The sequence below is a fragment of the Phacochoerus africanus genome, chromosome 8 (assembly GCF_016906955.1).
Source record: "Phacochoerus africanus isolate WHEZ1 chromosome 8, ROS_Pafr_v1, whole genome shotgun sequence".
In the NCBI taxonomy this organism is placed as follows: Eukaryota; Metazoa; Chordata; class Mammalia; order Artiodactyla; family Suidae; genus Phacochoerus; species Phacochoerus africanus.
The window spans coordinates 81,976,578-82,001,803 of record NC_062551.1 but is presented as its reverse complement, the minus strand read 5'-3'; the positions used below and the strand labels follow the sequence as shown (position 1 = coordinate 82,001,803).

General features: G+C 39.1%; 1 protein-coding gene and 1 pseudogene across 1 annotated transcript in view; one reads left to right on the top strand and one right to left on the bottom strand.

Moving 5' to 3' along the window:
• The window catches only part of CLIC4 (chloride intracellular channel 4), an 80,176-nt gene that overhangs the window by 49,047 nt on the left and 5,903 nt on the right, over positions 1-25,226 (bottom strand). The window lies entirely within an intron of this gene.
• Positions 6,670-7,395, top strand: LOC125133911 (dnaJ homolog subfamily A member 1-like; annotated as a pseudogene).

The following is a 25,226-nucleotide window of genomic DNA, read 5'->3' as shown; positions in this document are numbered from 1 at the left end:
TCCGGCATTGCCGTGAGCTGTGGTGTAGGTTGCAGACACGGCTCGGATCCCGCGTTGCTGTGGCTCTGGCGTAGGCTGGTGGCTACAGCTCCGATTCGACCCCTAGCCTGGGAACCTCCATATGCCGAGGAAGTGGCCCAAGAAATAGCCAAAAAAAAAAGACAAAAAAAAAGAAATAGCTAAGATGCACAATTTAGCCAATTGTTTTAGCTAAATGTCGAGGTTTAGTCAAATAGCTCTCCTACAACTATCCACAGTTAAACCTATCAAATGGGAGCAATTAATTTAATTCCAGTAGTTTCAAAGGCTGTTTCTGTTTCTTTTAGTGAGTGATCAAATGATTCAACTATCTAATGTAGCTAATAGTTTAAATTTTTTAATTTCAAACATGTACAGTAGACTTTCAAAATGAGGTCTTGCAAAAAAGTTCTCTCTCCTCCTCTCCTGGGATGATTTCCCCACCAATATTCCTGAGGATCCAAACTACTGTTCCATCATTTCCTCCCATTCATCCTGTACAATAGGCAACATAAATCTGGACACTTTCATGACTAAAATCACTCTCCATCTGAAACGTCCTGCTGCACCTCAGATCATGCTCAAGCCTCACCTCCAAGAGAACTTTCTAGATCACTCTAGCCCAAACCAGTTACCTGTCCTCTCAACTTCTATTCTGACTTTTCAAACCTTGCACTTATCACCAGAGGATCTTGTTAAAATGCAGATACTTACTTGGCAGATCTGGGGTGAGGCCCAAGATTCTTCATCTCTCACAAACTCTCAAGGAATAGCAACTCCATGTCATTTTTTAAAAATTAATCATGACTCACCTTGTGCCTTCTTAAATCATGACTCTATATTATTACTTTAATATTCCTATGTCTGCATTGTAGCTCTTGAACTAGACTATGAACTCACTGAGAAGCCATACTTTTTAAAAAATCTTTCTATAGAACTTCATTTGCAGATGCCTTACTATTTATTTGCTTTCTACTACTGCTAACAATGAAAGCTTCTGAGTTAACATGAAAAGGTTATCAGTGTAGAGAAAAAAAAATCTATTAAGTCAAATCTGTCTGATTAAAAAGTTTTCTCAAAAAATTTAATTAGGTCTCCAAATCACCTTGAGCTAAAGTTAACAAACTACAAAAGCCACTATAGCAAAATCTGATAGTTGCTTGCCCAAGATCCATTCTCCCACTTGTTTTGCTGATAGAATTTGTATTTTTGATCAGAAATCCATTTCTGCCTCCTCTAAGTGACACAGAAGATGATTACTCTGAGTGTAGGGGTAAATTCTGACTGAGTCTAAGCCATGATAGTTCCAGTCCTCTTGCTAGTGACTTAGTGTAATCACGTGACCCAGTTCTAATCAGCAAGACAGTCACCTGAGAAAAGTTTCTCACTCTTAAGACAAAGACACCAGAAGAGGAAACTCTTCAGTGTGAAACCTGTGGCTGCTGTGGCCAACTTGACAGTAGCCTAAGGCTGCAACCATCACCAAATGAGGACAGAGCCAGGAGAATTACAAGGGAGCCAGTCCTCCTACTAGACTTGTTTCCTTAGATATGTTGCCTTAGTGGTTCAAAACAATTTGTGAAGTTTTTTATTATTCACAATCATAAGAATCCAAGCCAATTATCTCCATTTGTCTCCAATTAAGCCTAGCGGGAGGAATGAAAATACCAAGGTGTGGTAATGAATGAAAAAAGAAAACTTTCGATATAAGTTAATGGAGATATAACAACCAGGGCTCTGGTTTGTTTACAATTAATTCTATTTTCATAGGCTGCCATTTAGACTTTGCTCTAGGATTTCAGTAGTCCGTGTAGCAGTTGCCACTAGTTCAAGCTATGGGCTCTTTTCCCTCATTCACAGACCACCATATATATACAGGTCCTTGCCTAGAATCTAAAAATATTTATTTACTCAACATTCAATACATATTTACTGAGGAACTACTATCTCCCGAGTGCTGAAAGTTGGCACTGGAGAAACAAAACTGTGAATGAGACAAATAAGACCTCATGAAACTTTGATTTTTGAGGAAGAAACAGATAATAAATATATCAAGTTAAAAATTATAAACTGCACTAAGTGCCTAAAGGGAAGCAAAGTACTAAGAGAGAGGACAAGGAGCACCTACATTAGATAAGATGGTCATAAAATATCTCCAAGACCTAAAGAATGAGAAGCCAATCTTGCAATGAGCCACTGTGACTAGATTACTGTCAGTACCAGAGAAAGTAGTCCTGGCAGGGGTCAGATCATGAAAGACTTTCTTGACCAAATTAAGAAGCTTATTCTTACAGAGGGAAGGATTTTTCATTTGCTTAATTAATGTTTACCAAGTACCTACTGTGTAGAGAAAAAAATCATTTAACACAAAGATTAATAGCAAGAACTCTGAAAGCAGAGAGCCTGCTTTGATATATGGGTTCTTCTACTTAACCACCTGCATGATATTGGGCACTTAACCTCTCTGGAACTCAGTTTCCTTATATAGAAAATAGGAATAATACCTACTTCATAGAGTTATTATGAGGTTAAATGAGTTAATACATGAAAATCTTTGAAAACATTGCAAAGCATGTGGTAACTGTTAGTAACAAAGTATGTGCCAAAGAGAGAATGTATTCCAGACTTCACAGAGCTTGTGTGCCTGTGCACACACACTGACAGGGGAGGAGATGCCAGATAAATGGGGTAATGGGATACCACTGAAGGGGTTTGGTGGGTTGGGGTATATGAAGGTAAAATTCAATTTCAATCTTTTTTCTTTTTTTACGGCCGCACCTGTGGCATATGGAAGTTCTTGGGCTAGGGGTTGAGTTGGAGCTGTAGCTGCAGGCCTACACCACAGCCACAGCAACACTGAATCCAAGCCCCATCTGTGAAAAGCTGCAGCAACACCAGATCCTTAACCCACTGAGCAAGGCCAGGGATCAAACCCACATCCTCAGTGGGGTCTTAACCCACTGAGCCCAAATAGGAACTCCTCCAATTTCAATTTTAAGACAATAAATAACATTTGCTACCCTATGGAAAATAGGCTGGGGGCATGGAACTGATGAAGAATGGAAGCTGGGAGACCTACTGCAGTAGTCCCAGTAGAACGTGGCTTGGATTAGGTAGAAGCAATGAAGATGGAAAGAAATGCATACATTAAATTGAAATGGGGAGGATACAATCCTGAAGACTTGTGAATGAAGTTCCCGTTATGGCACAGCAGAAACGAATCTGACTAGGATCCAAGAGGACACAGGTTCAATCCCTGGCCTCACTCAATGGGATAAGGATCCAGCACTGCTGTGAGCTGTGGTGTAGGTCGCAGACACAGCTCAGATCTGGTGTTGCTGTGGCTGTGGCGTAGGCTGGCAGCTACAGCTCTGATTCGCCCCTAGTCTGGGGAACCTCCATATGCTGCAGGTATGGCCCTAAAAAGCAAAAAAAAAAAAAAAAAAAAGACTTGTGGATGGTTTGGATGTGGGAAGTTAGAAAAAGAAAGAAATTAAGTAGCTCCTAGATTTTCAGTTTGAGCGATTGAGTAGAGAAAAGCCTCAAGATGAAGGTGAGAGGAGTTCCCATCGTGGCTCAGCAGTTAATGAACCCAACTAGTATCCATGAGGACTAGGGTTGGATCTCTGGCCTCACTCAGTGGGTTAAGGATCTAGCATTGCCATGAGCTGTGGGGCAGGCATCCAGCATTGCTGTGGCTATGGTGTAGGCCAGCAGCTACAGCTCCAGTTCAACCCCTAGCCTGGGAACCTCCAAATGCTGCAGGAGCAGCCCTAAAAAGACAAAAATAAAAATGAAAAAAGATAGAGGTGAATGAGTGCCTGCCTATATTTTGCTGGAGAGAAAGAAAAAAATGTCTTCAAGAGATAACCACAAAGCTGTAATCTCAACTTGAAAATATTCCTCAGGTATAGAAGGCTACAAACCAAACTTAACATTGTTTACACCTCAGGACAGACTTGGGGGAAGGGAGAAATAGGGGTATTAATTTTATACACCTCCATACAGTTCTGTTTTTTTAGATTTAAGAAAATTTTTAAAGAAAAGGTTCCAAATATTTATACATGATAATCCTATTCTTGTCCCTAATCACTGCCAAAATATCAAGCTATTTAAATACAATAGGAGTTCCTGCTGTGGTACAGCAGAAACGAATCTGACTAGTATCCACGACACAGGTTCGATCCCTGGCCTTGATCAGTGGGTTAAGGATCCAGTGTTGCCGTGAGCTGTGGTGTAGGTCTCAGATGAGGTTCAGATCCTGTGTTGCTGTGGCTATGGTGTAGGCTGGCAGCTGTAGCTCTGATTTGACCCCTAGCTGGGGAACTTCCATATGCTGCAGGTGTGGCCCTAAAAAGCAAAAAAATAAATAAAAACCCACAAAAAAAACAGGATTTTTTTCAAGTAATATGAGTAATTCCAAAGAAATTCTGAATAGAAAGTAGTCATTCAAAAGCTACTACCTGGAGCTCCCACTGTGGCGAAATGGGATTGGCAGCATCTCTGCAGCAGGCAGGATGCAGGTTTGATCCCTGGCCCAGCACAGTTAGTTAAAGGATCCAGTGCTGTCACAGCTGCAGCACAGGTCACATCTCCCATTCAGATTCAATCCCTGGCCTTGAGAACTTCCATATGCAATGGGTGTGGCCATTAAAAAAAAAAGTACGTGTGTGTGTGTGTGTGTGTATATATATATATATACACACACACACACACACATACATGCATACATCTATGTATGACTGAATCACTAATAGAAATTGGCACAACATTGTAAATCAACTGTAATTTTAAAAAGTCATTTGTTAGATTCTTTATATCTTTGAATACGCTGTATATTTTATACTTCGAGTACATCTCAATTCAAACAAGCCCTCAGTGGCCTCATATAGCTAGTGGCTATCATAATGGACAGTACTTGACGAGAGAAAAACCCTTTGAACAACCAACACTAATATATGTCACTAAGACCATCTACTAAAGGTCATGAACCTGACTCATCAACTCAACATTCTCTCAGAAATTATTTACTCTTATTTCAAACAAACTTTAACAAGTTTGTTTATCTGGCTTACCAAGCCACACATTACAATAGAAAATTAACGGAAATGCATCAGTAGAGCTAAGTTGACAAAGGAAGAAATAGAAAACACACACACAACAACACACAGGCATTCATGCATGCACACACACTGGAGATTCAAAAAGCGTAATAACGACTGAGGCCATTTAGCAGAAAGGCAAAAATAGTCTTACATACCTCAACAGTTCCTGAGGCTATAACTGCATTACTAAATTTGTACTCAGAATACGACATTAACTGACAGTTAAATTCAGCATTTTAAGAAGTCAAGGAAGCATTACTATATTTTTGAAATATCTTCATTTAAAATTGAGAACTCTACTATTTTTGCATTTTTTCTACAAAGCTAAAGCTAAATTCTATAAAAAGAATTTTATAATTCTTAAATTATAAAAGTTAATTTTTTGAAGCAATTTAAAGCTTTTAGTGTGGCCAAGCCGTTTCTGTAAGATCAACCCTCTGACTCCATAACAACGATAACATCTAGACAAAAACAATCACTTGACTACACTGAAGAATGAACAAAAGCAGACATGATGGTGGGAGCTGACACCTGGAAGGGAAATACACTGAACAAATTTCCCCCATTTTTAATCTTTCAACTATGTGCAGGGCAGCTAAAATTCCAATGACCAATTCATAGTCCTGACATACACATGCACAGATAGGCCAGCTAAAAGAACTGAACTGAAATTTGAGCTGCCACCCACCATAGGAGAGATGGTTTTTCACTGAAGTTCAAATGAATAAACTACCTGCCTAAGAAAACAACAACAACAAACAGCATGGGGGGTGGGGAATTAGGAAGTTGGGATTAACAAGCACAGGGAACTGAAGTCATTATTTTGTAATAGCCTATAAGGGAACAGAATCTGAAAAAGAATGTGTGTGTGTAACTGAATCACTGTGCTGCAGCTGTATACCTGAAGCTAACAGAACACTGTAAATCAACTAAAATTTTAAAAAAAGAAACAAATTCAATTTCATAAGAGCATAACAAAATCTAAAAGTTTCTACAATTTATCATTCACAATATCCAGAATACAACTCAAATTACTCCCTATAAAAACAGGAAGGAATTCCCGTTGTGACTCAGCGAATTAAGAACCCAACTAGTATCCACGAGGATTAGGGTTTGATCCCTGGCCTCGTTCAGTGGGTTAAGGATTCAGCCATGAGCTGTGGTGTAGGTCACAGATGCTTTTGGATCTAGCACTGCCTTGGCTGTAGTGTATGTAGGCTGGCAGCTGGGGCTCTGATCCAACCCCTAGCCTGGGAACTTCCATATGCTGTAGGTGTGGCCCTAATTGCCAAATGCAAATAAGAATTACTGGAATTGGAGTTCCTGTTGTGGCTCAGTGGTTTACGAATCTGACTAGTATCCATGAGGATGCAGGTTCAATCCCTGGACTCACTCACTGGGTTAAGGATCCTGTTTGCTGTGAGCTGTGGTATAGGCCACAGACACGACTTAGATCTGGCGTTGCTGTGGCTGTGATGTAGGCCAGCAACTACAGCTCCGATATGACCCCTAGCCTGAGAACCTCCATAGGCCCCGAGTGTGGCCTTAAAAAGAAAAAAAAAAAAAAAAAAAAAAAGAATTACTGGAATGCAAATAAGATTTCAGCAAGGAGAACCTGGAATAGTTCAGAAAATTCAATCTGCATGCATGGAGTGCCAGGACCATGGGGAGACAGATAGTCCCTTCCTACAATGGAAGGAAGATCATTCAGTAGAGAATAAAATTCCGAAGTTCAAACTGACAAAAGGTATGAAAGATGGTCAGACGATAACATTCCATGGTGAGAGAGACCAAGAACCAGGACTGGAGCCAGGACATACTAACATCGTTTTAGATTAGAAGGACCATGTTGTTTTCACTCAACAAGGAGAAGACCTTTTCCTGTGTATACAGCTGGTTGAGGCACTGTGTGGCTTCCAAAAGCCAGTATCTACTCTTGACAACCTAACCACGGTCATCACTCCCCATCCAGGTCAGACTGTCAAGCATGCAGATATCAAGTGTGTGCTAAATGAAGGCATGGCAATTTATCACGGGCCGCCTCACCATTGAATTTAAGGTGAACTTTCCTGAGAATGGCTTTCTCTCCCCTGATAAACTCTTTGCTGGAAATACTCCTACCTGAGAGGAAGGAAGTAGAAGAGACTGATGAAATGGACCAGGTAGAACTAGTGGACTTTGAGCCAAATCAGGAAAGACGCCATCACAACAGAGAAGCCTAAGAGGATAATGAACATCATCTTTGGGTGATGTTCAGTGTCAGACCTCTTAAGGGGGCCAGTGAATAACACTCACTGCTGGCATTTTATTTGCAGCAATAGTGATTGAGTAAAGGATTATAATCATAATATGCTCACTACTTGCTATTGTTTTGATTTAATATTCAGCTACAGTAGTATTTTAAAAGTTAAATGAAGGGAGTTCCCGTCATGGCTCAGTGGTTAACAAATCCGCCTAGGAACCACGAGGTTGCAAGTTCGATCCCTGGCCTTGTTCAGCAGGTTAAGGATCCGGCATTGCCAGGAGCTGTGGTGTAAATCACAGACACAGCTTGGATCCAGCATTGCTGTGGCCCTGGTGTAGGCCAGCAGTTGTAGCTCCGATTAGACCCCTAAACTGGGAACCTCCATATGCCACAGGAGTGGCCCTAGAAAAAGGCAAAAAGACAAAAAAAAGTTAAATGCAGAATAAACTCCAATATAAAAGCTCAAAAAAAAACCAAAATAAAATAAAATACAGGAAAATGTGGAGTTCCTGCTGTGGCACAACAGGATCAGCGGCATCTCAGCAGTGCTAGGACGCAAGATTCGAGCCCCAACCCGGCACAGTGAATTAAGGGATCCGGCATTGCTGCAGATGTGGCACAGGCCACAACTGTGGCTCAGATCTGATCCCTGGCCCAGGAACTCTATATTCCACTCAGGCAGCCAAAAACAAAACAAAACAAAACAAAAAAGAAAAACATGACCCATTCTCGAGAAAAGCAATCAAGGAGACACACTAAACTGACCCAGATGCTGCAATTTGTAGACAAGGATTTTTAAAGCAGTTATTATAACATGTTCAAGGATATTAAGGAAAATATGCTCATGATAAAGATAGGAAACCTCAGTAGAGAAAGAGACACAAGAAGTACAAAAAGTAAATTCCAGAACTAAACAATGCAATATCTGAAATTTCTTTAAACCACAAGATGGGCTTAACAGTAGAATAAAGAGTCTATGAATGTGAAGACAAACACAAGAAATTACAATTGGTAGGAAAAAAAAGTGAAAAAAAAAATCAACAGAGCCTCCAAGACCTGTGAAAATATTAAAAGATCTATTATATTTAGAGTCTCAGAAGGAGAGAATGACAGATTTTCAAGAAATAACAGCTGAACTTTTCCCAAATTAAGACAAATTTACAGAGTCAATAAGTTTCATTAACATCAAGTAGGAGTAATACAAAGAAAGTCACACCTGGGTATATCAAAAGCAAAGAAAATCCTAAAACAACACACAGCATACAAAGGCATGATGATTTAAATGACAGTTGAACTCTCAGAAATAATGGAGGTCAGCAAACATGGAACAACACTTTTAAATTACTGAAATAAAAGCAATAGCAAAAACAATAAAAATCACATCAAAATCTTATATCTAGCAAAAATATCTTTAAAAGTGAAATCAAGACATTTTCAGGAGTTCCTGTCGTGGCTCGGCAAAAACAAATCTGACTAGCATCCATGAGGATGCAGGTTCAAGCCCTGGCCTCACTCAGTGGGTTAAGGATCTGGTGTTGCTGTGAACTGTGGTGTAGGTCACAAATGAGGCTTGGATCCTGCATTGCTGCGGCTGCAGTGTAGGCCAGCAGTTGTAGTTCTGATTAGACACCTAGCCTGGGAACTTCCATATGCCTTGGGAGCAGCCCTTAAAAAAAAAAGACATTCTCAGATAAAACTGTATAATTTGAATGTTTGACATTTAGATGAGTTATTTTTAAGAACAGAGAACACTAATATTTATTAATATTGATGCATGATTATATTATTTTTAAAAAAGGAGTTCCCGTCGTGGCTCAGTGGTTAACGAACCCAACTAGTATCCATGAGGACACGGGTTAGATCCCTGGCCTCAGTGGGTTAAAGATCCAGCAGTGCCATGAACTGTGGTGTAGGACACAAACGCTGCTCGGATCCTGCATTGCTGTGGCTCTGATGTAGGCTGGTGGCTACAGCTCCCATTCAACTCCTAGCCTGGGAACCTCCATATGCCGAAGGTGCAGCCCTAAAAGGACAAAAAGACAAAAAACAACAACAACAACAACACACAGGTGCCCTTCACAATTAAGTTTTCGCTTTTCTTTTTTGCTTTTTTTTTTTTTTTTTTTTTTTTTTGGCATATGGAGTTCCCAGGCCAGGAATCAGATCCATAGTTGTGACCTAAACCACGCACAGCTGCTGCTGCAATGTGGGATCCTCAACCCATCGTGCTGGGTGGAAGATTGAACTTACATCCCAGCACTCCCAAGACACTGCCAATCCTATTGTGCCACAGCAGGAACTCCAGTTATTCTCACTTTGGTCACATACAGAAAAGTGTTTCTCAGGGAGTTTTCTTGTGGCTCAGCAAGCTAAGGCTCCAGCACTGTCACTGTAGCAGCTTGAGTCGCTGCTGTGGCATGGGTTCGATCCCCTTGCCCAGGAACTTCTATGTGTTGCCAACATGGTCAAAAAAAAAAAGTATCTCAAACTTTTTCATGCTAAGCCTCATTCTTTTTTTAACACCTTCTAACCAAAGATAAATTCACTAACTGCCAGAGTGTTCCCTTGCTTATCAGCTGAAGACAAATATGTTAGAGGGATGAGTGAAATTCTTACGCAAGTCAAAAATTCAGCAGCCCACTTCCCCAAAGGGCAATTTAAAAATATACAGGCTGAGGTATAAACTAAATTCAGAAAGAGTCCTAGGAGAGAAAGAAAACAATTAAGTTTTCAAAAAAATACTCTTCCTCCCGACCTCCTGAATCTATGCTTATGGCAACTACCTAACTTCAGCGGGTGAAAGCTATTTTTATCAAGTTCCCAGACCAAGCTATTTTAACTAGAAATTCCATCAAGAGTTTGGGAGTAGAGTCAAAACTTTCTCCCTTTGTAAAGAATCTAAATTCTCTAGAATTTTTTTTTAAGAGATTACATTTTAGGTAAACAAAAGCAAAATGAAGAATTCAGAACATAAATGAAATATGTGAGGGACTTTCGAAACAATTACGTGATATGGTTATGCACAGAAAACTGGCTATAAAGATACACATTACAGCACTGGGGGTTTTATCTTAAGCTATTTATTTTTTGCAGTATTTTTTAACTGAAGTATAATTGATTTACAATATTGTGTTGGTTTCAGGTATACAACAAGGTGACTCAGTTACATATCTCTGTTCAGATTATTTTACATTACAGGTTACTACAAGATACTGAATATAGTTCCCTGTGATATAAAGTAAATCCTTCTTATCTATTTTAAGTACAGTAGTTTGTAACTGCTAATCTCACACTCCTAATTTATACTTTCCTCTTTTTCACCTTTGGTAACTATAAATTTGTCTTCTGGGAATCTGTTTCTTTTTCATATATATATATTCATTTGTACTATTTTTTAGATTCCTCATAAAGTGATATAGTATTTGACTTTGCCTAACTTACTTCACTTAGTATGATAATCTCTAGGTCCATTCATGTTGCTGCAAATGGCAAAACTTCATTCTTTTTTGTGGCTGAGTAATAACAGTCCATTGTATGTATATATACATCCTATCTTCGTAAACCGATTGTCTGTTGATGGGCACTTGGTTTGTTTCCATGTCTTGGCTATTATAAACAGTGCTGATATGAACACTGGGGTGCATGTCTTTGCGAATTAGTTTTCAACTTTTTCAGATATATGCCCAGGAATGGGATTGCTGGATCATATGGTAGCTCTAATTTCAATTTTTTAAGGACCCTCCATACTGTTTTCCATAGTGGCTGCCACCAATTTACACTCCCGCCAATAGTGTAGGAGGGTCCCTTTTCTCTACACCCTCTCCAGAGTTATTATTTGCAGACTTTTTGATGATCACCATTATGACCAGCATGAGGTGACTGATACCTCCCTCCTTGTGGTTTTGATTTGCATTTCTCTAAAATTAGTGATGTTGAGCAACTTTTCATGCACTCACTACACTATAGTATTGTTTAATTGCTAAATTTTGGACTTCTAAATGACTAAGAACAGGGGATTAATAATGACAACAATGTAAAGCACTAGTCATAAAAATGCTACAGAATATTTTAATATCAAATATTAACACAGAACAAATATGAATGAATGAATCTTTTTCTGGTATTTTATTTTGAATTATCTCTGTTTTAAAATTTTTCATTAAAATATATTATAAAATAAGTTTCTTTTAAAATTATATACTCAACTATTGCAGCTGTGAAAAATTAACATTCAGAATTCTTATCTGGCCAAATATAAATTTCAAATATCTGAATAGTACAAAATAGTTAAGGTTTTTTGTTTGTATTGTTTTTGTCTTTTGAGGGCCGCAACCCCAGCATATGGAGGTTCCCAGGCTAAGGGTCTAATTAGAGCTGCTGCCGCCGGCCTATGCCAGAGCCACAGCAACGCGGGATCCGAGCTGCTGTCTGCAACCTACACCACAGCTCACAGCAACGCCGGATCCTTAACCCACCGAGTGAGGCCAGGGATCGAACCTGCAACCTCATGGTTCCTCATTGGATTTGTTTCTCCTGAGCCACTAGGGGAACTCCGAAAGTTTGTTATTGAAATCATTTACTTACCATTTTGATGCACAGTTACCTTCAATACAATTATAACTTAGAACAGTTCTGTATGTTTTATTTTATTTTTTAAACATATACATTTTATTCAGCTTTCATTTTACACACACACACACACACACACACACACACACACACGAAATATATTCAATCTCTCCTGTGGAGGCTAGAGAACATTCTAGAAAAGCCCAATATTTCTTGATTTTTTTTTTTTTTTGGTCTTTTTGGGGCCGCACCTGCGTTACATAGAGGTTCCCAGTCTAGGGGTCAAATCAGAGCTATAGCTGCCAGCCTACACCAGAGCCACAGCAATGCCAGATCTGAGCTGCATCTGTGACCTATACCACAGCTCATAGAAATGCCGGCTACTTAGGCTACTTAACACACTGAGCAAGGCCAGGGATCGAACCTGAGTCCTCATGATTGCTAGTCAGATTTGTTTCCACTAAGCCACAATGGAAACTCCCTGTTTTATTTTAGACACAACGAAATCTCCCCTTTATCTTTCGGGTAGTTCATCTGGAAAATACAACATATTCTTTCCAGTCAAAGAATTTACTCTTGAAATATTTTTCATTTCTCCAGCAAACTGCCCTCATTACCACTGAGAACTTTATTGGCTCTATTTATATTTGTTTTCTAATAAACTGCTTCTAATTATAGAAAAAAAAAATTTGGCCACATTCACAGCCTATGGAAGTTCCCAGGTCAGGGATCAAACCCACGCCTCAGCAATGACAACACCAGATCCTTAACCTACCATGCCACGGCAGGAATTCTTTTTTTTTTCTTTTTGCCATTTCTAGGGCCACTCCCGCGGCATATGGAGGTTCCCAGGCTAGGGGTTGAATCAGAGCTGTAGCCGCCGGCCTACACCACAGCCACAGCAACGTGGGATCCGAGCCGCATCTGTGACCTATACCACAGCTCATAGCAACGCTGGATCCTTAACCCACTGAGCAAGGCCAGGGGATCAAACCCGCAACCTCATGGTTCCCAGTTGGATTCGTTAACCACTGTGCCACAACGGGAATGCCAGGAATTCTTAATTATGAAAATTTATTTATCTAACTTTGAAATCTCAGGTCTCAACTTTCTGTATGGGCCTAAACACCCAAGACTAAGGCTACTGTGAGTGCACAACATGAATTGCAACTAGCATGGACATCACTTCTAAGAAACACGCCTGCTTTACAGATGAGAACAACTTAAACCCGATCTTCCAGTTATATAATTTGAAGATTCTAGACCTCCAAGCCAATCTATTATTAAGTTTAGATCAATGACTATCTATCTAGTGAGCAGCTTAGTCATAAAACCCAAATTACAAGTCTCCAGTTCAATAATTGAATGCTATTTTTTATTTCTGGTTTTTTGCTGTGAGGTAATACAGAATACAACACCAGAAATGGACTTGATCCTCTTACATGCTTCTATCCCCAGACTATACATACCAATTTGCCCCAAAACATTAATAGATAGTTACTGAATTAATGAGTTACAACTGAGATATAAAAGATGAAGAAAATAGTCCCTGATCCTTAATCTCTTGGAATTCACATTCTAGCCTGGAACAAAGATATGATGAGAAGTGGTTCAGAAGAGTAGCAGAATATGCAGAGTGCTCCACCCAGACAGTAGGAAGGATTAGCTCTGCTGAGGGAGCAACAAGGTTAAAGGATTCAGAAGATATGGAACTGAACTTTGGAGGGCACTTGTTTCATGAACCAAAACCCTGAAATATGTTAAGATAAATTTTAAAATCCTGCTCTTTAGCACTGGGAACTACATCTAGGCACCTATGGTGAAGCATGATAATGTGAGAAAGAAGAATATGTGTGACTGGGTCACTTTGCTGTACAGTAGAAAACTGGCAGAACACTGTAAACCAGCTATAATGGAAAAAAGTAAAAATCATTTTGAAAAAAGATAATTTTTTTACAGAGTTAGTTGTATTTTAAAATATTTCTAATAAAGATATGCCATAAAGGTGTATCATTCTTCTCTTCAGCAGCATAGTACATTGCTAAGTGCCTACATGTTCTGGCATGCTTGCAAAGAGCTCTGAGAAGGAGCACAAGAGCTGAAAATATTTATTGTGAGTAAGAACTCCTTGGGTTTTGTTTTTTTTTAAATCCTCATTTGAGAACAACCTCTGCTTTGGCCAGAAACAGGAGATTTATTCCTTCATTCTGTTCTCCTAAAATATCTGCAATAACCAACCAATCAGAGGACTCCTATTACCATTTGTCCACACTGAGATTTGACATAATGGTTAAATATCAAATAAACCAAGAAAATACTAACTAAAACATATTTCTTACATAAGACAATAAGAGTCTAGCCTCACAGTAAAGACGTGTGTGAAAAATACTTCAGAGTAAAATTAACTTAAAAAAAAAAAACAGTAATAGGAAAATAACAACGGGGTCAAGAAACTAAGGAAACTAACATGTTTATTACCTCCCCTCAAAAAGAGAAATAAGAAACTATTCTTTTTACACAAAGGCGAATTTTTTTTTAATTTGTGTTTGTTTAAAAAAAAGATTCCTTATTAAGACCATTTTTAAGGGACAATAAAAAGCAGACCATGGGCCTAATCAGTTTAGTAACTTTTAAGTGAGCCATAAGTTAAAAAAAAAAGAAAGAAAGAAAGACAGACCCCAGATCCAAAAGCACTGGTTGATCTCATTAGCTCTGCTTAAGAAACTTTATAGATGTGACTTCACTCCTGGATTACACAGCTATATTTAGTTTATACCTAATATGGATAAAGTCCTGAACTAACAGCCATTTCCTCTCTCCACAAAAAGAAACTTCCTTGCCTTTTTTTTTTTTTTTCTATCAACAATGCAAAGATTAGTGTAGACTCCTCTGAAGGGAGAGGTTTAAAAAAAAAAAAAAGGAACAGAGAAAAACATTAACAATTTAGTATGTGATTTTTGTTAAACCTGGGACTGCTCTGACACTTCTAAAGTGGAAAACAACCCTAAATATGTGATGTTCAAGTTCCTTAGCAAGTTTATAAATAAACCCTCAAAGTACTCTTAAAAATACTAATTAACCAGGCCCCCCAAAATGCAAAGAGGTGAGGTAATGGAAAATTTAGTTTCCTTTCACATTTACCAAGAGAGCTGGAAGCACCAAATTCATATAACAACCAGCTAGGATCACTGGTTGTTAGTGTTTTAGAAAAATCCTTAAACATTCTCTGAATGTTTTCTTTTTTCTTCTTTACTGTGACTGAAAACAGCAAAGAGTGAAAACAAATTCTGCTAGTAAAAATTTAAGTTTCAAGTAGAGAAAAAGAATATAAACAAAACAAAAACAAAACAAACCACTCTTGGTGGTTAAGAGTCTCTGAAGACTTGGGTACAAATCCCAGTATTACTACTTACCTACAAGAAATGACCTAAACGCATGTGTAAAACAGTATTGATAATACCTATTTCAGAGTTTATATGAGAATTAAATTACCTCACATATGTAAAGGGCTTGGCACACCGTGCCTGAACCATAGTAAGCACTCAATGCTACCTATTACCTTATGACTATTATTCTGACAAAAACTTACCATTCATTTTCATTTATCAGTGTACTCTATTTTGCATATGAATAAGTAGTTCTGAGACTCTTATAACACTATAAAATGAAGGAGTTTAAAGTCACTTTATGATCCTCCCAACATCTATTAATTACAACCATGCCAAAGTTTACCATAAAAATCAAGTGACATATAGTAGCAAAGGGAACTAAGTGAAATACATATATATGCCAAGATCCATAATTCAAAAGTACTTCTGAAGAACCACTAGATCCTATGTGTTTCAGATCATCCCCTTTTACTGCTTTTGTGGTCTGAAAGAAAAGAAAGCCGGAGGGAGGGAGAGAGAAGAAAGAAAAGAAAGAAAAAGAAAGGAAGGAAGGAAGAAGAAAAAGAGATGGAGGGAAGGAGGAAAAGAAGAGGAAAAAGAAAAAGAAAAAACAAGAAAAGCACCCTTATGAATAACGGACTCTCTGATTAATAACTCTTGCAGCTTTAGCTACAAGTCCAGAAAGAGCTGCTGAGGCAGATGTTCTAAGATGGCAGAGTCCAATCTGACTGTCCTTTAGTTACCTAATAAATGTCAACAAGATCATGAGTCACTGAAGTTAATTCAGGAATAAATTCAGGTCTAATCTTGGACTTTTTTGGTACTAAACCTGCCCTTCTGATAAAGAATGGAAAGTTCCCCCACCTATTTGAAATGGCAGCCTGGCAATGCTTCTCTTAGTAACATCCTAAAGGTTGAAATCATATATATGGAACATATAAACTAACCATGGGTCAATGCAGTCTTAACTCAGAATCCCCAAAGGCTCATGGAATAATAAGCAATTAAGCTTACTGCATCAGACACTAAGTGCTTTTCTTATATTAACTCTTTTAAAAATCTTCACAAGAACCCGAAAAGGTGGATACTATTACTGCAGTGGAGATACTAAGGTAGAAAGGTAGAACTAGGATTAAAACAGGCTACATGGGGAGTTTCCTGGTGGTCTAGCGGTTAGATTCGGTGCTTTTACAGCTTCAGCCCAGGTTCAACTCCTGGTTTGGAGCTGTGATACCACATACACACTGTGGCCAAAAAACAAAAAACAAAACAGTCTACATGGCTCCAGAGCCTACGCTTTTAAACACTACACTACAAAACAACATAACACAAAGATATAGTCTTCCAAATGACACCTCAACTGCCTACTTGAAATATTAATCCTAATGCTCTTCAACTCTGAAATAGACTCTTTCAGTGCCTACATAAAGACTACAAATGATACCGCAAGTCAATAATCATCCTCTGGCTCTGAGTTTGGGATCTCAAATCTCAAATATTACGAAGGATAGAAAGAACCTTTACCAGCAACAGTGAGCCGGTACTATAATCTAGCACAGGGGTCCCTGCTGAGTCCTCGGGATCATGACTGCAACTCTTCATCCCAGCAGCTGTCAAACCACATACTTGGGGCCAGAACACAGTTGTGGACTCTCCCTTCAACTCTTTTTATTTTGCAAAGAAATAAAAAAAGCAAATCTGTTCATTTCAATCTAAAGTAAAAATAATTTTGAAGAGTTCCCATCGTGGCACAGTGGTTAACGAATCCGACTAGGAACCATGAGGTTGTGGGTTCGATCCCTGGCCTTGCTCAGTGGGTTAAAGGATCCAGCGTTGCTGTGGCTGTGGTGTAGGCCAGCAGCTACAGCTCTGATTTGACCCCTAACCTAGGAACCTCCATATGCTTCAGGAGCAGCCCTAGAAAGGGCAAAAAGACAAAATAATAATAATAATAATAATAATAATAATAATAATTTTGAGGCACTAAAAAATCTAAACCACAAATAAGAACTGAGACCAGTGATTTGCATCACACTCTCAGCCTATTTCTCTGGCTTCTCCATACAAAGATTTCTGCAAGTTTAACAGGCGTCTGCTTTTCCCCAATCATGTGATCTTTTATTTTTCCTCCCCGTCCCTGCCTCCGCCCCCCCCCACCCCCCGCAAGTCTCCTCTGGCATCAACCCTGTTCAAGGGAAGGAAAAAAATAAGGTTCTCTATATTCCTTCAGCAAATATTTTCTTGAAGAAAACTCAAATGAGTCAATGCATGTAATACAGTTAATACAATGCCTGGCACACAGAAAGCACCCATAAATATTAGTTTAATTAAGGATGAAATACTCTTATTATTTCTCTCTTGCATTTGGAAAATATAACGGAAAAATAAGTCAGTGAGATTAAGCATCTATTCTAAACATATATAAACCAGATTTTCCTTGCAGTAGAAAAGGTCTTCCAGTCGGCAAATTATGATGATTCTTTGGGGTTTTTTTTAATTTTATTGTAGTTGATTTACAATGTTGTGTTATGAATTATGATGATTCTATGGGAAATATTTTCCCCTCTAAGATGATGGTATAAGAATTCCTTCCTATATTTTAGCTCTGATAGCTGATAATTTTTTTAAGCCTTCTCTTGACACGTAACCCCTTCTAGCTACCAACCTGTCTCTTCTGCGTAGCCAAGCTTCCTGTCACAGTTGGCTCTACACATTGACTCTACTCTCTTACTTCCTATTCGCTCTTCCACTTACTCTACTACGGCTTCCCCACCGCCACTCCATCAAAGCTGTTACCGTGAGGGTGACCAATGACTTCTAGCCTGATAAAGTAAACACACATCTAACTTGACACAACTGGTCCCTCTCCCCTTAAAAACTTCTTCCGAGCTTCCTCAGTACCTCACTCGCATAGTTTTCCTCTTCCCGCTACTGCTCCATGGCAACTCCTCCTTGTTCTCCTTTTCTACTCAACCTCTTAGTGTTGTGAGTTCCTCAGAACTTGGTCCTGAGCATTTTTCCTACCCTTCACTCATCCACAGAATGATCTCACATACTTCAAATACTACATAAACAATGTACACACACACACACCTCCAATTTTCCTAGACTTCTAAGTATCAGCTCTGTACATCCAACTTTCTACTAGACTTCTCCACTTGATAGCTCAGTCATCCCAAACTTAACAAGTCAAAAACTAAACACTGTCTGCTCTTCCTCCATCTCCATAAAAGATAACTTCTATCAACAAATGATTCTAATAAGATATCCAAATCATTTCTCACACTTCTCTCTCACACCGAACTCTCTCCATATCTTCCTGTGGACTCCACTTCCAAAATTTATCTTAAACCCATTCTCTTCTCTCCACCGTCATCCTAATCCAAGCCACCACCATCATCCCATCACAACACCCTACAAGTGGCGTTCCTTGTTTCCACTCTTCACAACTCATCCTAAAATGTGAATCAACTCCTGGCACTCCCTTTGAAAACTGCCTTTTATAAGGATAAAACTCAAATGACAAAAACCTCCATGATGCGGCCTGTCTGCTCCTCACTCTACACCTCATTCTTGTTCCCTCGGTTCCAGCCACACACTCTAGATTTGTTAAAGACTTCTAGCCTTTATATGCACCAATTCCTCCAGCCTGGAATGCTCTTCCTCTCATTCTTCTAATTACTAGTCATTTTCTCAGAAAATATCCTATTAAGCTTCCATCTAATGGGCTTCCTGTCATTCTTTCCCAAGACACCCTGTTCTTGTCCTTAATGTAATTATATACTGTATTTGTATATTTCTTTAACATAAGCCTCTCTCACTAAACAACAGGTTGCATGTGGGTCTTAAAATATTCCAATTTAACATGTCAAGAACTTAACTCCTGATCTCACCATCGGAACTAGCCCTTACAAGGACTAGTTAATGGATCTCAGTTAATGGATCATTCTAGTTGTTCAGAACAAAAATCTCAGAATCATCTTTGATTTTTCTTTCTCTCACATTCCACAGCCAACCCATCAGGAAATTTTACAATCTCCACCTTAGAAATATATCCAGAATTAGACTACTTCTCACCTTAGTCCAAGCCACCATCATTTCTTACATGAATGAACAGCCTACTATTTAGTCTCCCTACTTCTGCCCTGGCCTCCCTATATGCCACTTTCTGCAAGGCTACAGATTTAACAGAATGTGATGTTAAATTGAAAATAGCACCTCCGGAGTTCCCTGATGGCTCATAGAGTTAAGGATCCAGCATTGTCGCTACTGTGGCTTGGGTCGCTGCCGTGGCATCGGTTCAATCCCTGGCTGAAAAACTTCCGCAGGCACAGGCACAGCCAAAAAGAAAAAGGAAAAGAAAATAGCACTTCCTATCATTCTCTTCATTTATCTTCATAACACTTATCACGACTAGACATATGTTTATCGTTTGCCTGCCCCAACTGAATTCGAATGCCACAATGTTCTTTGATGGTATCCAAGTTCCTAGAATAGTGCCTCAATATTTGTTAAATGATTGAATGAAAAAAGCACAAATATTATTCTGTCAAGCAGAAACTGGAAGTGGGGGAGAGGCTTGGAAAACCAAAGATATTTCAAATGAAAGAAACAAAAGCAAAATTCTTCCGTGAAGGCACAGAAGTACATGGTATGTTGAGGACCAATCTAGTAGAACATGAGGTATATCTGCAGCTTACGTAGTGGATAAGATTAAAAATACAAGTCAGGGAGTTCCCTTGTAGCACAGCAGGTTAAGGATCTGGCATGGTCACTGCAGTGGCTGGGATTATTGCTGTAGCGCAGGTTCAATACCTGGCCAAGGAACGTCTACATGCTGCAGGTGCAGCCAATTCATTTAATTAATAAAATAAAAATTCAAGTTGTGATCATGATCTGAGAGACTATGAATGCTAGATCAAGGGATTCATAATTAATTTAATTCAATAAACAACTAGAGAAAGTAGGATCCGTTTAAGATTCATGTTAAGATGTATCAGTTTTATTTTAAACAAAATGACAGAATATAACTCACAACTAATTATTGAGGGAGAGGACATAAGTTTCTTCAAATTGATAATATACCATATTTGGCAGATTAGGTAACACTAACCACCTTTCATCTGTTAGAACAGAACATAAACATTTCACTCATTTCTTTTTTCTTTGTTTCTTTTTTTGTCTGTCTTTTTAGGGCCACACCTGTGGAATATGGAGGTTCCCAGGCTAGGGGTCTAATCAGAGCTACAGCTGCCTGCCTATGTCATAGCCACAGCAGCGCCAGATCCGAGCCACGTCTGCGACCTACACCATAGCTCACGGCAACGGCAGATCCTTACCCCACTGAATGAGGCCAGGGGTCGAACCCACACCCTCATGGATACTAACCAGGTTCATTACCGCTGAGCTACAATGGGAACTTCCAGCCTTCAACATTTTTAAACTAAAATTTTCAATTCCTGTGTTAACCAAAATATTTTGTAATCTCTAAGATCAAACATAAAATTTCACACTCCTCAGACATTTATATCTGCAAATTTTTCAGTTAAGTCTTGGGCATAATACATTCAAGGTCAAAATTTCATTTCTTATGTCTAACCACCTTCTTCTTCTCTCACTTAGTCTACGTGGTCCAGTGTCATAGCTACCACTCTTCCATTTTCCTGCTTAGCACAACAGCCTAATTTGGCTGTCTTTTCAGCTTTTAATGAAGTTTCCCTCCAGCGATCTACCAGCTGGTCCCCACCTCCATAATAAAGCAACTAACTGGTTGTTAAATGAGGAAAACATGCATAGAACTCACATATTAAAAGTTCCTAATTACCTCATCTTTTACCTAATTGTTTTTGTATTCTCCAATGTTTGTTCAGATTCACCTTTTATCTTCTCTCACAGGTATGCTTTGGGGTGGTAAAATTCAACACTTAAATTATTATAGATGACTGACATTTTTACAATGCTATCATAATGAATTTTTTTTTTTTTGGCTTTTTGCCATTTCTTGGGCCGCTCTTGAGGCGCATGGAGGTTCCCAGGCTAGGGGTCGAATTGGAGCTGTAGCCACCAGCCTTCGCCAGAGCCATAGCAACGCGGGACCCGAGCCGCGTCTGCAACCTACACCACAGCTCATGGCAACGCCGGATCGTTACCCCACTGAGCAAGGGCAGGGACCGAACCCGCAACCTCATGGTTCCTAGTCGGATTCATTAACCACTGCGCCACAAGGGGAACTCCATAATGAAAATTTAATCCTTTTCATAAAAATGAATTATTTCACAAGTTGGAATAATAGTTTTATATATTAAATAAGGAAAAAAAACATATTTCTTAGAGTCACCACACTATTTCAGTTTTAGGCAAAGCAAAAAATCTTTAAAGCAAAATATATGCTCTGAGATCAATACCTGGCCCTAGTTCTAATATTGTTACTTCTTCAAAATTTTAATTTTTTATTATAGTTGATTTACAATGTTCTGTCAATTTCTGCTGTACAGCAAAGTGATCCAGTTATACACATATATACATTCTTTTTCTCATATTATCTTCCATCATGTTCCATCACAAGTGATCAGATACAGTTCCCTGTGCTATATATATAGCAGGACCTCACTGCTTATCCACCCCAAATGTAATATGCAGTTTGCACATGCAGTTTGCATCTACTAACCCCAAACTCCCAGTCCGTCCCATTCCCTACTCCTCCATCTTAGCAAGCACAAGTCTGTCCTCCATGTTCATGAGTTTGTTTCTTTTCTGTGCATAAGTTCACTTGTGCCATATATTAGATTCCACATATAAGTGACATCATATGGTATTTGTCTAACTTCACTTAGTTTGAGAATATCTAGTTCCACCCATGTTGCTGCAAATGGCATTATTTTGTTCTTTTTTATGGCTGAGTAGTATTCTATTGTGTATATGTACCACATCCTCTTAATCCATTCATCTGTCAACGGGCTTTAGGTTGTTTCCATGTCCTGGCTACTGTGAACAGTCCTGCAATGAACATAGCGGTGCATGTATCTTTTTAAATGAAAGTTTTCTCCAGATATATGTCCAGGAGTTGGACTGCTGAATCATATGGTACTTCTTTATTTAGTTTTCTGAGGTGCCTCCATGCTATTTTCCATAGCAGTTGTACCATTTACATTCCCACCAACAGTGTAGGAGGGTTGCCTTTTCTCCACACCCTCTGCAGCATTTTTTATTTGTAGATGTATTAATAACAGCTGTTCTGACTGGTGTGAGGTGGTACCTCATCGTAGTTCTGATTTGCATTTCTCTAATAATTAGTGATATTGAGCATTTTATACTTCTTCAAAATATTGATGTTAAAATATAAAACATTTCTAGTCCATCTTTGGCACAACTTTCAAATACAGTCTTATTTAGCTGCATTAAGTTGTTACTTTCATAAATTTAGACTAATAGAGCTTCCCGGATTTATATTTTAAACAAAGGAAAATAAAAGAAACCAAATAAGGCTATTTGATATTCCTTATACCATTCCTTGGTACTGAGCACTGAGGGATAAAAGTCTCCAAAAAGACAAAAAGGATTAAAACTTCCAAGAGAATTCACAAACTGATGCCCTGAATTAAATTTAGAGTTCTGTTAAATCATACTTGGACATTTTATAATCATGACCTTAATGTTATTTTCCTTCAGAAACTCCCTTTCCATTCTCTATAAGAACCTCTACAATTGGCAAACCCATCCTAACTCACTCCCCTACTTGATCAAAATTTTAATCCATGCCTTAATCACACTTCCCATCCTGGCTAACAAATTTCCCTTTTATGGACTCACTAATTCCCTATTCAGGAGACATTAGAACACAGACATTAGAACTCCACAGAGCCAATGAAACAGGATGTGGGAAAGTCTTGCTCACCATCCTTTTACTGGCCTCTAGGCATCTCTGTAAGCATCCTTCGAAGCCAATTGTGACTTTTAATGATAGCCAGGTCCACCGCATTGCCTCTTTCCTATTATTGTCTGTAGTGTTAGGCTTTTCATGTGTTCAGTTCCCCTGTCTCAGAAACCTCCTCCTGTCTCTTTCCCATCTGGGGTCTCTTTCTCCCAGAATTTTACATTTAACCAAAATTATCACGTTGGCCTTTGCGAAGAGTAGCACAGTTAGGTATTCAGGATCAGCTCAGACGAAACACATCAAGAACAGACTTCCCATTAACTTCACATTTTTACATTCATTTCTAACTCCTGAAATTTCCCCTCTGGAAACATCAAACCAATTACATCCAATGAAACTGTCTCAATGTTGAGTTAGTTTTTGCTCAATTATTAGAACAAAGTTCTCAGCATCATTTCCTATAGAAAGTTTATTTCATATGTCTGTTTAAAAAAAAAGAGTTCCCTTCGTGGCTCAGCGGTTAACAAACCCGACTAGGATCCATGAGGAGGGAGGTTCAATTCCTGGCCTCGCTCAGTGGGTTAAGGTTAAGAATCTGGCATTGCCGTGAGCTGTGGTGTAGGTCACAGACGTGGCTTGGATCCCAAGTTGCTGTGGCTGTGGCGTAGACCAGCAGCTGCAGCTCCAATTCAACCCCTAGCCTGGGAACTTCCATATGCCCACGGGTGTATTCCTAAAGAGCAAAAAAATAAAAATAATTTTAAAAATAAAAAATAAAAACAATTTTTAAAAAGGAGTTCCTGCTGTGGCATCTCTAGAGTGCGGGGATGCAGGTTTGATCCCCAACCCAGCACAGTGGGTTAAGGATCTGGGTTTGCCACAGTTTTGGCATAGATCACAAGTTCAGCTCAGATATGATCTCCATATGCCTCAGGGAGGCCAAAGAAGAAAAAAATTAATTAATGAAAAGAAAAATTTTTAAAAAGAAGGCTGACTCCTGCCCTCAAAACAAAACACAGGAGTTCCCGTCATGGCACAGTGGTTAATGAATCCAACTAGGAACCATGAGGTTGCAGGTTCGATCCCTGGCCCTGCTCAGTGGGTTAAGGATCTGGTGTTGCCGTGAGCTGTGGTGTAGGCTGCAGACACTGCTCGGATCTGGCATTACTGTGGCTCTGGCATAGACCAGCGGCTACAGCTCTGATTCGACCCCTAGCCTGGGAACCTCCATATGCCACGGGTGCAGCCCTAGAAAAGACAAAAAAAAAAAAAAAAGGGAGTTCTCTGGGGGCCTAGCAGTTAGGGATCTGGTGTTGTCACTGCTATGGTCCATTTTCGATCCATGACCCTGGAACTTCTGCAGGTCAGAAGCTCAACCAAAAAAATAAAATAAAGAACTCCCACTTTTTTTTTTTTTTTTGGCTGCACCCACAGCATGCAGAAGTTTCCAGGCAAGGGATCAAACCCATGCCACAATCTGAGCCATTGCAGTGACAATTCTGGATTCTTAACCCACCCCACCACAAGGGAACTCCAAGAACTCCCACTTTATAATGACAAAAGAGCTGAGAGTTTTCCCATTCTGTATAATCCATTTGCACCTTTCCAAATGCCAATGGGAAGCTCTTGGATAGACAACAATTCAAAAAATAAGGAAAACAAAGTTAGGTTTTAAAAGTCTCATTCTCATCTTTTAAACAACTTGCCTCCTTGGCACTATGAGTTTGAATGATTCCTGGTCCCTTCTTCTTTCAAAAGTAACAATCTACTGTTTTGCGCATGAGTTTACAATTGATGCCAAAACTTAACATTCCCATTCTTGGCTATTCCAATCTTAGTCCACCCTCCTTTTCAAGGTCAAGTTAAAACTTACTTCCATCTTTCCCCATACCTCCTGACCCAACTTAATGTGAACCACACTTGACTCCTCAAGCATGTACCATTCTGTATTGTTGTTTCCTTACTGTCTTTCCAATAAAACTTATAAACCTAAAGACAGAAAATGTTGAATAATTTCTTTTATCTCC